The sequence below is a fragment of the Balaenoptera physalus genome (genome assembly GCF_965194825.1).
Source record: "Balaenoptera physalus genome assembly, chromosome: 13".
Taxonomy (NCBI): domain Eukaryota; kingdom Metazoa; phylum Chordata; class Mammalia; order Artiodactyla; family Balaenopteridae; genus Balaenoptera; species Balaenoptera physalus.
Genome location: NC_138892.1, coordinates 14,586,585 through 14,599,215, shown reverse-complemented (window position 1 = coordinate 14,599,215; position 12,631 = coordinate 14,586,585). Strand labels below are relative to the sequence as shown.

At 48.5% G+C, this 12,631-nt stretch overlaps 1 protein-coding gene across 4 annotated transcripts in view; it reads right to left on the bottom strand.

Moving 5' to 3' along the window:
- Positions 1-8,785, bottom strand: part of SYN3 (synapsin III) — a 456,423-nt gene extending 447,638 nt beyond the window's left edge. For 3 of the 4 annotated variants that reach the window (XR_014252562.1, XM_082421000.1, XM_082421002.1), the window contains exon 1: positions 8,652-8,785. The gene's annotated coding sequence lies outside the window, so the exon portion shown is untranslated. Of the gene's footprint in view, positions 1-2,812; positions 8,460-8,651 lie in introns of those variants that run through there. The other variant, XM_082421001.1, reaches the window with a different exon arrangement.
- Positions 8,786-12,631: the final 3,846 nt, after the last annotated feature.

Below are 12,631 nucleotides of genomic sequence, written 5' to 3'. Positions count from 1 at the left end.
AGAGTTGCATACACAAAAACCACGTATAATGCAATTTTGGGGGCAGCGAAAATATTTTCAAAGGTATTTTGGTTATGAATGATTTCCACTCCACACTATGGCTTTGGAATCTAAATATGAGTAAGACGCAGCTCTACTCTACCTCTGGCTTCCTCTCATTCACTCCTGCTTGATAGGTAATCAAGAAATCTTAGATCCAGAAAGGAAATTAGAGACTACCAAATGCTACTCTTTGCCAGGGCAGCAATGCCTGAAGGTTACCACCCACTTCTGATGACAGTGGTCCTACCCACTGGACCACGGCTACCAACAGCACACTCTTCCTGCACTTACCTGCTGCCTGCTCCCCTCCACATCCACCCATGGCTGCTGGCTTTGCTCTCCAGCCCTGCAGAACAATTATAACCCCTCTTTCCTACGATAATCGTTAGGATATTTGAGGCCTGGTATTAGGATGATTCTTTCTTAACGTTATAGTGATCAAGAAAAGAGTCACGTATCTGCACTGCCCTTTTTAATAATAACTTGATGGTTTTTATTTCTGGGTGTACATCTCTGCATATCCAAGATACTGACACCCACCTCCCCACAAGGTGGCTCCACTGATTAGGTCCTACCTTTTGGGAGCTGTGCCCTGGAAACACGCAGCCTAGTTGGGAAAAGAAAGAACAGAGATCTCGTGTCATGTGGCAAGTGTTCTTACAGTGGTATAAATTAGGTGCCAGCCACATGCGGAGACAAAGGGTCAGGGTTGCAGCCCCTCCACTGCGAAAGATTGCTGACCTGTGAACTAGACGCTCCTGAAACACAGCTTGCATCCTGAGTCTCTCCAGGGAAACTGACCAGGTCTCCCGCTTTGCTTGCGGGATGCTTTGCATCCGTGTCTCAGACACCTGCCTCAACATCAAGCGCACAGTAGGTGCTCAATGAATCTTACTCCAACCCTCTGGCACTTCAAAAGGGCCTGGAGGTAAGAATAACTAAGTTGAAATGATCCCAAAGTTCTCAAATGAAGGTTTAAACAAACTCTTTACTAATAATACCAATTCAAACACCTAAGGCAAGGAGTCATCCCTGCCATCTGTTGACTCACTGAGTGATAAAGAACAGGTAACCTAACTTCTCTAGACCTTCATTTTCCCAGATATAAATTGAGAGGCCTGGTCCAAAGGATTGTAAAGTCCCTTTCAGATCCAGGGACCGTCTGCTGTCCCAGACAGTAAACTGGATAATCCACAATAATCTGGCTGAATTAGTCGACCTGAAAATCAGTGTGTGATTTCTAGTAGAATGAAGAGCATGCAAAGAAGCAAAGGTAGATAAGGATTCCAGCTCCAGCCCTCCCGTTATTCTGCCATGTACCGCCATCCCAGTATAGTGACCAGCACAAATACCCGTGTCAACATTTACTGAATGATGATCTTGGGTAGGTCACTGAACTCCTTCAACCTTGATTTTCACATCTTTAGATTGTTCATCCCACCTCCTCCCAGGTCTACTGGGAGGGTTACATGAGTTAAAATGTGAGTTAAGCCCCCAGCACCCAGAGGACACACGCTACGTGTCCCTTTATGCAAACATCCTTTACCCACACCCAATGCACTTCATCAACAGACTCAGATTCTGAGGCTTTTCATGATCCAGAGCACAGACAGCCAGAGAGGAAGGGCTCTAAAAGTCAGCTAGTCCAACCCCCTCCTACCTCTGTGATTGACAACGAGGGAACTGAGGCTCAGCGAGGCACAGTGACTTGCCCAAGAACCTACATGTCAGGCAAAGCCTGACCCAGAACACAGGGTGGCAGACGCCAGGGGTCATACAAGACACGGAGAGAAACCTTTGCAGGCTCTGCTCTCCCTAAAGAAACTGGGGACGCTCCATGTATAACCAAATTCTGAAAAATAAAAACAATGGAACTTTTCATTTACCAATTTTGGGGAGGGCTGCAAGAGAGACGTAGCGTCATAGTTTATCCACGAAATGCAGGGTTTCCCTGAATTCCCTGTGAAATGAAGGGCAGAGTTTCTCGCTAGCAGCCCTTCCCAGTTACTCTGCTCCCGTTTCCCCTCCCCATTTTGACTTTTTTCAGTTTGTACACTTGAGGCAGACATGCTGCATTAGGATCCTCTCCGGGCAAGGCGAGAAGTCTCAGGTCAGGGCAGTGGCGCATGCCCCCTTAAACACAAACAGGAAAATCCTCACAACTGCACTGTCATAGTACAAAAAGAATCCCCTCCCTCCCACCACCCCTAAGAGCTCCAGCATGGGACGATTAGGAACATGCCCAAATTCACGAAGGCACACCCATAACTCAAGGGTCAGGGATCCAAAGGTCCCCCTAAAAAACACAACCAAAAATCCCTGAGACCACTTAGGTATTTCTGGAGAAACCTCAGCCCAGAGTCCACCAAGGGCCACTCAGCTGAGTGGGAGCACTGAAGAGGAAGCCCAGACGAGATACAGAAGGGCCCGGGTGACAGCTGGCTCAGGGAGACAGTGCTAACCTGACGCCCCCCCCTCCTGCCCCAGACCCCCAGAGAAAAGCTTTTCTCTCCCAGAAGCATTTGGCAGAAAGCTACTTCGAGAGCACGCTTGTGCATAGTGCCTGGCCAGCACACTCCCCACCAGTGTCTCCCTAATCCAAGCCCCACATTGTGTTCTTGAGTAAATAGACACACAGAGGGAGACCGTCCTGGCCCAGCTCACACCGCACGTGCGGGCAGCTTTGCATGGAGCCTGTGCCTGTTTCCTCCCACTGCCCCAAAGCTCCTCTCCTCCAGGTCCACTCTTCCTTCCAAAACCCAGGGCTTACCTCCCGATTCCAAGGATCCCGCCAGGTTGAACAATGCTCAGAAGCAGGTGGCCATTTAGCAGTTCATCCAGTGGGACCTCTTCGGGTCAGAGCAGCTGGAGCTGTGCCCATCCCCAGTGGCAAGGAGAGACTGCGGCGTGGAACTTTGAAAGGGCCCTCTCTTCCCTAAACAATCCTGATCATCCCCCCCTCCTCCTCCCCCTCCGTAGTACTATGGAGACACGTGCTCTGCTTGGGAAGAGGTAAGGAGGAAGGTGCAGCTATTTACTGGAAGAAAGGCAGCAGCCGGCTGAGCCATGCTACACACTCACACCTAGCAGAAGAGAAATGGGGAAAAAATAGCTCTGTGTGCTGCCACGGAATTATTAACCCTTGGGCTCCAGCTCTACTCCTTACACAGATGAAGCAAGAGAAACAATACACTTAACCAATAGAGTGCCAGCCAAAGGCATTACATCATCGGTCAGCACCGTCATTGGCTAATAATTCCTAGAAGGCATTATCTGCTTCTAGGTGCTTAACCCTTTCGTGTACATCATAGCAAAGACCCAAGCATTTGGTCTAAGCCAGTGGTTCCTGGATCTTGCTTTTACCAGGATCATCTGGGGTGCTTTCTAAACATACAGATTGCTACGTTCCACCCCAAACCATCTGAATCAGATTCTTCAGAGGATGCATGGATTTCTGTATTTTAAACAGTGTTCAGGGTGTGGAGACCACTGGTCTATTCAGAAAGGCTTCTTCTCCAAAAGAAAAATGAGATGACGTTTTTCTGAGCATTTATTATGTGCCCAATACGTTACTACATCATCTCATTTACTTCCTGCACTGAGCAGTGGATGTGACTGGCTCAATTTCACAGGTATAGAAAGTAAGGTTCAGAGACTAAGTCATTTGCTCAGAGATGGAGCCCGGCTTTGAAAGCCAGGCTGTTTGCACCATACCTTGCTACTCCTTTGAAGCTTCCACTTGAAATCAAACCAAGCTATTTGTCTACTTATTGCCTCCAGGGCTATAGAAAATATAGACATTCTGGATGAGCTGGAAAATGCCAGTAACATGTGAAGAACTGGGGAGTGAAAAGAATAGGGAATTCCCATAGCAGGTGTTCAGGGATCAGGAACCTTCCTGAGAATCATTCTCTTTCTCAGGCTCACTTCTTTTGCTTCTGCTACAAATCTCTGCTTAGCTGTCACTTTCTCTAGGAAGCCTCCGCCCATCCCCAAATCTGGGAGAGACACCCCTGCTCCAGGCTCCTATGGTGCCCTGTATCAGTGGACTGCAGCTGCTTGTTTACTAGGTAAATTCCACAAGATTAGAGCCATTTCTACCTTCACCAACATATGCCCAGCACAGTGCCTGCCACATGTGAGTACTCAATCATGACTGTGGAAGGAAAGAAAGAAAGGAGGGAGGGAGGGAGGGAGGATGGAAGGAGAGAGGGAGGAGGGAGGAAGGGAGGGTAGGTCTTTGCTGAAGTTCTAAATAGCATCACGCTGAGGTGGGAAAGGCAAAGGACTGGAAGCCAGGGGAATGACGTGAACAAATTGTCTGACTTTGGGCAAGTCCATTCTTAGGGGGCCTCGGTTTCCTCCCCTGAAAATGAGAACACCTCACGGGCACCTTCCTCATAGGCAGTTATGAGGATCAAATTAAAGAATGATCCAGCCTCAGATGTGCTCCTCTACGCTCTCTCCCCCTAGATTTCACCTATTTTACTGGCTGACATCTAAGTGCTGACAACTCCCTTATTTATTTCTCCAGTCCAGATGTCCCCCCAGGCTCTGTGTGAATGTCTTCCAGGCCATCTCCAACAGAGCGTGTGGATTTTCTCCCCTAACCACAGCCTGTTCCGCATCTCCACTCTCTGGTGCTCCCATCCACCAATCTTTTTTTTTTTTTTTTTTTTTGTAACTGGGGTGAAATTCATATAAAGTAAAATTAACCTTTTGAAAGTATACAACTCAGTAGCATTTAGTACATTCACAATATTCTGCAACCACCACCTCTGTCTAGTACCAAAACATTTTCATCACCCTAAAAGGAAACCACTTACCCTTTAAACAGTCATGCCCCACTTAGCCTTCTTCCCCCTCCGCAAAAGCCCCTGGCAAACACCAACCTGCTTTCTGTCTCTGTGGGTTTGCCTAGTCTGAATACTTCATAGAAATAGAATCATGTAATATGTGACCTTTTGTGTCTGGCTTTTTTCACTTAGCATGTTTTCAAGGGTCATTCACATGGTAGCATGTATCAGTACATCATTCCTTTTTATGGCTGAGTAATATTCCATTGTAAGTATTTACCACATTTTGTTTATCCATTACCCTGTTGATGGACATGTGACATCCACCCAATCTTGAACCATACACCTGGGGGGTCATCCTTGATCCTTCCCTTTCCCATATTCCTGACACCTAACGTATCAGCAAGTCCTGTCCATTTAACACCCCAAATACAGCTCCAATTCTTCTACTTTTCCAACACTATTGCTACCCTGCAGCCAGGACACCAACACCTCTCTCACCAAACTCCCAATTTGTGACAAGATCCCATTCTTCTCCCTACTCCGTTTTTCACCTGGTAGCTGCATAAACCACACCATCCATTCACTTCAGCAATATTTACTGAGCATTTTTCTTCACGGAGCTTGCCTGCCAGAGGCATGACAGACAACAAACAATTATACACTGTATTTATAACACCAGGTCATTACTAGGCTTAAAATCCTTCACTGACTTTTCATTGCACTTGGAGTAAAATCCAAGCTCAGCATGGCCTTCCAAGGCCCCATCTATTTCTCCAAATTCATCTCTGGTTGCTCCCCAATCATGCTGTGCTGCATTCCTCCACCTCATGGTCCTTGAACAAGCTGTTCTCTCTGCCTCTTGACCTTGGCATTGCTGGATCTTCCTCATCCCTTAGATCTCAGTATAAATATCTCTTACTGGTGATACCACTCTTCTAAGCAGATCTACCCCTCATTCACTTCACTCATTCAATAAATACATGCTGAACACTGTGCTAGGATAAAGTGATGTATGACCTCCTGGAGCCTTTAGTCTAGTGGGGACGACCAATGACAGGGAAGTAAATAAAATGTATGAGCAAGTGTGATGAAGGGGGAGTAAAAGAGAGGGGAACTGCTTTTCACAGGATGGTCCAAAAGGCCTTTCTGAGGTGGTTATATTGAAACTGAAGGGTGAGAAAGAGTCAATTGGGAAGACAGCCTGTTCCTCTCCATCACACCCTGGCTATGCAATGGTCCATCCTTCAATGTTTGCTTTGGAGGAATCAAAGCATTTAATGTCAGTCTCTCTCTCCCCTAACAGACGGAACTGTATTCCCAGCGCCTAGGACAGTGCCGACCATTTAGGAGACACTCAATGTGCATTGATGACTTAATTATTAATTACTTAATCAATCCACCAATGAAATCACTTCATAGACTGTAACAAGTCATTATCGTTTTTGCTGTTGTTGTTATTGTTATTATTTTGTGGCAAAAGGACACCTACTCTGTTGGGTTTTAGAAAACACTGGGGCAACTGTAAAATGAGAATAAAAGTACCTAAGTTTGAGTATTACTGGGTAGCTAGGAGAGAATGCGTATGCATAACAGACACTCAATAGTAGTCATTGTGGCCATTATCATGAAAGGTTCTTTCCTCACAGAAGCTGATCTACTCAATTCAAACTCCAAAATCCATTTTCAGGCACAGGCGAGAATTTTAAAGGTGAGAAAAGGAACACTTCTTAAATGCCTGCTCTGTACTCCGCACCTTCTGTCAGTCATCTCAGCCACTTCCCAAGCCCACCCTGTAAGGTGGCTGCCGGGGTACAGTTCTCAGTTCCCCCCAGACCGAGGCACCTCTTACTCCCTTGTGCCGGCTCCTGGGAGTGTTGGCTATGCATGGCTCCCAGCTGAGTTCCGCTTCAGGAACTGTCCTGCTGAAGGGACAGCCAAAGTTATGCCCCCCTCCCTGGGGGCAGCCTGCCCCCACTGGCTGGTCAACATGGGGTTTCAAAGGCCTGGCCCCATGCCTCAGAAGATCAACTGAGGCCTCTCTTGCTCTGCATCACAGACCAACTTCTCCCTCTGCCCCATCCTGCTTCCCTCACCACCCCCTCCCTTGGAGAGTGAGACCATTCCCCAAGAATCCTCCTACACACAATTCTCAGAGCCTCCGAGTCTTTTTCCAGGGAACCCAACCGATGACAGGTGGGGATGATGACTTCCTTTTAAATCAGAAAACTGAGGTTCAGAAAGGTTGACAATGTCCCCAAGACACAAGGCTAAAGTGACTTTCGGGTCTGACTCCCCGGCAAGACCTTGCTCTTCACGACAGCCTCTAACAGCTGAGGCTGTGTCTCTGTGAAGCAGAAGGAGGAGCCCAGGGAGAGGGGAAAACCACATCAGAAACGGCAGGCAGAGGTACCCTTCACAATCCTCCAGGGGGCATCCCTGATGACAAGGTCCAGGTCAAAGCCTCCAGAAACAATATAAAAATGACCTGCAGGTTGCAGAGGCAAGCAATCACATGGGCAACATCTCCCTGCCTGAATGATCCCCTGAAAGATCCGTGCCTGGAAGCCAGGGAGCAGGGCTCCTTGGCAGATGGGGCTGCCTTTAGGGATTAGAGTATTTGCAGCCCCATCCAAAATATTAACTACAACTTACCAGCTTTCTACTGCTCCAATCTCCATCCATTTTCCACAGAGCTGCCAGAATTCTTCCACTGCCCTTCTTGACCCCAGGACAATATTCTATATAGTCTAAGGCTGCATTTTAAGGTCTGTGCATGTTTTAGCTCCTGCCATGTTAACAGCTCATTTCCTACCCACCTTTTGTGGTCCTATTTGATTCGTTGACACAGGATTATCTCATGTTCTAAGTCAGGATACTGGCCTTTTTCAGTTTCTTTACCTTTGCACAGGAAAATCTATCTGGAATTCCTGCTATCTCATCTCACACACACACACACACACACACACACACACACACACACACACACACACACCAGCCCACACAGCTTTCAGCCTGTCAAACCCTCCGACTCCTCCAGTCCCCACTCAATAGTCACCTCCTCTTGGACGCCTTCCTGGCTTGCTCATGGTCCTCCCCTCCCCTCCCCTCCCTTAACATCCCCTGTACTACAGCGCACTGTAATTGTTCCTCGTATTGTTCTTCTTAGCCCCAGGAGCTCCTCCAAGGCACTTCTTCCTGACGCTAGGGCTTAGCACAGTGTCTGGCACGCAATAGGAACCCAATAAATGCTGAATAAATAAATACACGGGGCGCTGCATAAAGTGCTAGTCTCTCTGCTCTTAGCTTGGCCAGAAAACCGCTCTGAGATTTTTTCCCTGAGTTCCAGGAGACCTGGAAATAGGAAATGGCATGACAAATCTGACTCCTAGCCCCGGGGCAACAGGTCAGGAGGCGTCTGAAGACCTAGGCAGAGCAAAGTCTGGCCCCTGCGGTCTCCAGCTACCCGCAAGCTCTTCCCTGGGCCCCAGCGCTGGGTGGAGATTCTCTTGGAAGCCACTATCCTGAGACTCTCTGGCTCCCGGGCCCCTCAGGCATCCCCGCACGAGGACCTGTCTATCCCAGGGTCGGCCCCGGGACCGGGCAGCAGCAGCCCGGAGAGGCAGCGTGGCGCGGCGGCTCCTCGCCTCCCTGCCGGGCCCCTCCGCGCGCCGGCATCCCGCGGCACACAGCCGGAGCGCCCGGGGACGCAGCCTGGCGCCAGGACGCCACCAGCAGCCCCGGAGGGAAGTGGCGGGGACTCCCTGCTGCCAGAAACCCCACAAAGTCTACTTCGCTGCGGACTCTGCTTACCGTGCGAGCCGCCAGGAACCAAGAGCTGGGTGGGTGCCTACGCCGTGCCGCGGCGCCCGCCTGCTAATCCGCTCGGGTCCCGGAGCTCAACCTCCGCACCCAACTGCGCGCTAGCGTCTCCTCTCGGCCGCGCGGCCTCCCCGCGCCGCAGCGCCCCATTGGCTCGGGCAGCCAGGCCCCGCCCACAGGAGGCTCCGCCCCTGCCGCCCCTCCTGCTGTCTCCCACCCAGCTCCTCGTCTCTTCAAGGCGGAAAAGTGCTTCTAGACTCAGCTCTCACACGGCTCGGGCAGCCGAGAAAGGTAATAATTCCCCATCCCAAAAGCGTCTAGACGCCCCTCGGGGAGTGTGAAGAGTGCAGAATCCCTGGAAGCCAGCTTTGAGAAAGTCACCTGACCTCCCTGGCCCTCAAGAAGCTCCTTCAGAAATCCCACCGCAAATGTCTCAGGCCGTGTGCTAGGCACTTAGCGCCAGGGGTGCATCGGGGAACTAGACAAAGTCTATCGCCCACATGGACTTTGCATGAGGTAGGGGTTGGGGAAGGCTATATGCAAATAAACACATAAAAAGATAATGTCAGATTGTTGTGAGCATTATGGGTGGGGGTGATTAAATAAGAAAGGGGGCCGGGGATGCTATAAATGGGATGGTCCCGGAGGCCACTTTGAACCAGGAGATGGAAGATAAAACGATTCCAGGGCTGGAAGAAGAGCATTGAGGACAGGGGGCAGCAAATGCTCCGTGGTTCTGAGGCTGGAACTGTAGTATAGGATGGCCCAGTGCAGTGAGCAAGCGGAGAGTGGGCCATGGCCAGAGAGGTGGACGGGAGCTAAGTCACCCAGAGCCGTGTGCGCCAGCGTGAGGAGCTCCAGTTTCGTTGTAAAGACAAAAATAAGCCAGTGAAGGGTTTTGAGCGGGACTGTGACAGTTTTAAAAGACCACTCTGGCTTTTTGTGTGGAGAATGGATTTTAGAAGAGAAAGAATGGAAACAGGGAGACCGGTTAGGAGGTGTCTTAGTCTTATTCTGCTTGCGCTGCCATAGCAGAATACTATAGACTGTGTGGCTTAAACAAAGAAAAAAATTTTTTTAATTTTTATTTATTTATTTTTATTTTTGGCTGTGTTGGGTCTTCGTTTCTGTGCGAGGGCTTTCTCTAGTTGCGGCGAGCGGGGGCCACTCTTCATCGCGGTGCGCGGGCCTCTCACTATCGCGGCCTCTCTTGTTGGGAGCACAGGCTCCAGACGCGCAGGCTCAGTAGTTGTGGCTCACGGGCCTAGTTGCTCCGCGGCATGTGGGATCTTCCCAGACCAGGGCTCATACCCGTGTCCCCTGCATTAGCAGGCAGATTCTCAACCACTGCGCCACCAGGGAAGCCCAACAAAGAAATTTATTTTCTCACGGTTTTGGAAGCTAGAGGTCCAAGATCAAGGCACCAGCAGGGTCAGTTTCTGGTGAGAGCTCTCATGCTGGCTTGTAGACTGTTGCCTTCTCCCTATGTCCTCACATGGTGGGTAGAGACAGAGCAAGCTCTCTGGTGTCTCTCCTTCTAAGAACACTAATCCTATTGTGAGGTCCCCATCCCCATCATCTCATCTAAACCTGATTACCTACCAAAGGCCCCATCTCCAAATACCATCACACTATGGGTTCGGTATGAATGGGGGGTGGGGGGCTGGTACATAATTCAGTGCACAGCAAAGAGGCTATTACAGAAGTCCAGGCAAGCGATGACGGGGGCTTAGACCAAGGTGGTGACAGCAGAGATGGGGAGAGTGGCCTGACTGAAATACATTTTGAGAGTATCATGGAAAGGCTTGATGATGGATTGGATTTAGGGGATGAGGAAAATGGATGAATGAAGAATGACTCCTAGGTGTTTACCTTGAGCTACCCATGGGATAATGGTGCTATTGCCAACATGGGGAAGACTACAGAGGAACAGGCTGGAAGCAGAGGGAAATGAAAGCTCCCTTGTTGACATTCGAGCGACCTGTTAGACATCCTATAACAACAATGCCAGGCTCTCTTCAAATGTTTTCACATATGGTAACAATTGTCTGTATAATTCTCATAATAACCATACGGCAGAAAAGTACTCTCACTATCCCCATATTACAGATGAGGAAATGAAGGCACTGAAAGGTTAAGCGACTTGCCCAAGGTGGGTGGCTGGATACACAAGTCCAGAGCACAGGCAAGTGTCTGCACCTGGAGATGTGCATTGGGGGTGCCCTGACCTGGGCTGTATGAAACCACCTAGAGAGAGTGTGCAGTGTGAGAAGAGAGGAGAAACAAGGGCTGAGCCTTTGCAAGGTTTTCTTCCAATGTCTTCCACTTATTGCATGGTCACCTTTGCTCAGCGATCTCAGTTGATAAGGAGTGACCCAACTTTAGTAACTAAGACGGAATAAGACTAGCTCAAGGGTCGCACACTCTAATACCGATGGGGACAGACAGTAATGTAGCAAGTGAAGTTGGCAGGGTGTGATAGAACAGGGAGGGATGGGAGCTGTGGCACACTGAGTGTGCCCACCTGTCTAAGGAGCAGTTGTTACTCCGCAACAGCTGGTTTTTGCCATGGGGGAGCATGGACCCTGAGTTGCCAGATGATCTGATTTTTATTAAAGAGCCAGAAATTCAGATTATGTTACATCTCCAGATTTTTAAATTTGGCAATTAATTTAATTCTAATTTGGCCAGTACTGTTGGGCAAAATCAAACCTATGTACGGGGTAGGATTTGCTCCTTTGGCTACTACTTATCACTTCTGGATTAGATAATATCTCAGATCCTTCAAGAAACTTCCTGAATGGTTTCTGTCCAGACACAGATGGTGACAATAGTTGGACATAAGAGGACCAAGGAAATCTCAACTCAGGGAGCATAGCATAGTCTTTGATGGCATTTGGCCAGTCTCTGCCTCGACCCACCTGGCATATCATTTCTAAGCCTCAGTTTCCCCCCCTGTAAAATGAGGAGCTCAGAATAGTGCTCCTCCAAGACTCCTCCCAACTCTAACATTGGGTGTTATATCATAACAATAGTTTTTTTTAATACTGGTTTCCAAATCTGCACAGGAAACTTACTTGGGGAAAAATGGAAAGGGTGTTCTTGTCTGGGTCTATAAATTCAAAAGGCCTCACTAGTGTCACTTTTAACAAAGAAGAAAAGAGGAAACAGGGAGTGAGATGGAGGTTTAGTTGAGAAACCAGGCAAATTTTGGCAAAGAAAATTATTTTTTTATTGTGCTATAAGAAAAAAAAGCAATTAGATACAGGAATGCTTAAGGGTTTCTATTGAAAACTCAATGTATTGTAGCCAGTTCTCTCTATATATCACCAAGGGTTTTGCAGTAATGAGATTCTCCTGTCATGTATTGAAGGTCAGCTACACTCTAGCGTTATTTATTCTTATGTGCTGAGCTTATGTAATGAAAAGAGCCTGAAAACAGATAATTGCTCTCCGTAGCATCAGTCCCTTCTGTCCCCACCTGAGATATGGTTTAAAGCTGAAGAAACAGCTTATGATTTTATAAACCACTGGGTTTTGTGTAGCAGAGTGAACTTGGTGTTGAGAGCCAGGAGACCTGACACACAGTCCTTGAATAACCTCTCTGAACCGTCTCCATCAGTAAAATGACTACTGGACAAAGGTGGCTTTCCTAGAAGATATTTGTATTCATATCTCCACATTTCTTTGGAGGGAATTTTTCATTGTGTGAGGACCTGGTAATTCCCAGGGCCAGATCCTTCCACAATTCTCCACCTCTCAATCCCCCAGAATTCTTCAGGAAGAGATGTCGTCTAAGTTGGGCCAATTAGATGCTCATTTCTGGGGCTTTGTCTCTCCAGAAAGTAGCAAGGATGGAAAGATAGAGATTGGCCATGAGATTGATCAGAGTGATGGTGGCGGCAGCAGCAGCATCGTGAAGAGGCTGGACCAGTGGTTGCTACTCAGTCATGAATCTTGTTGGCCAACCT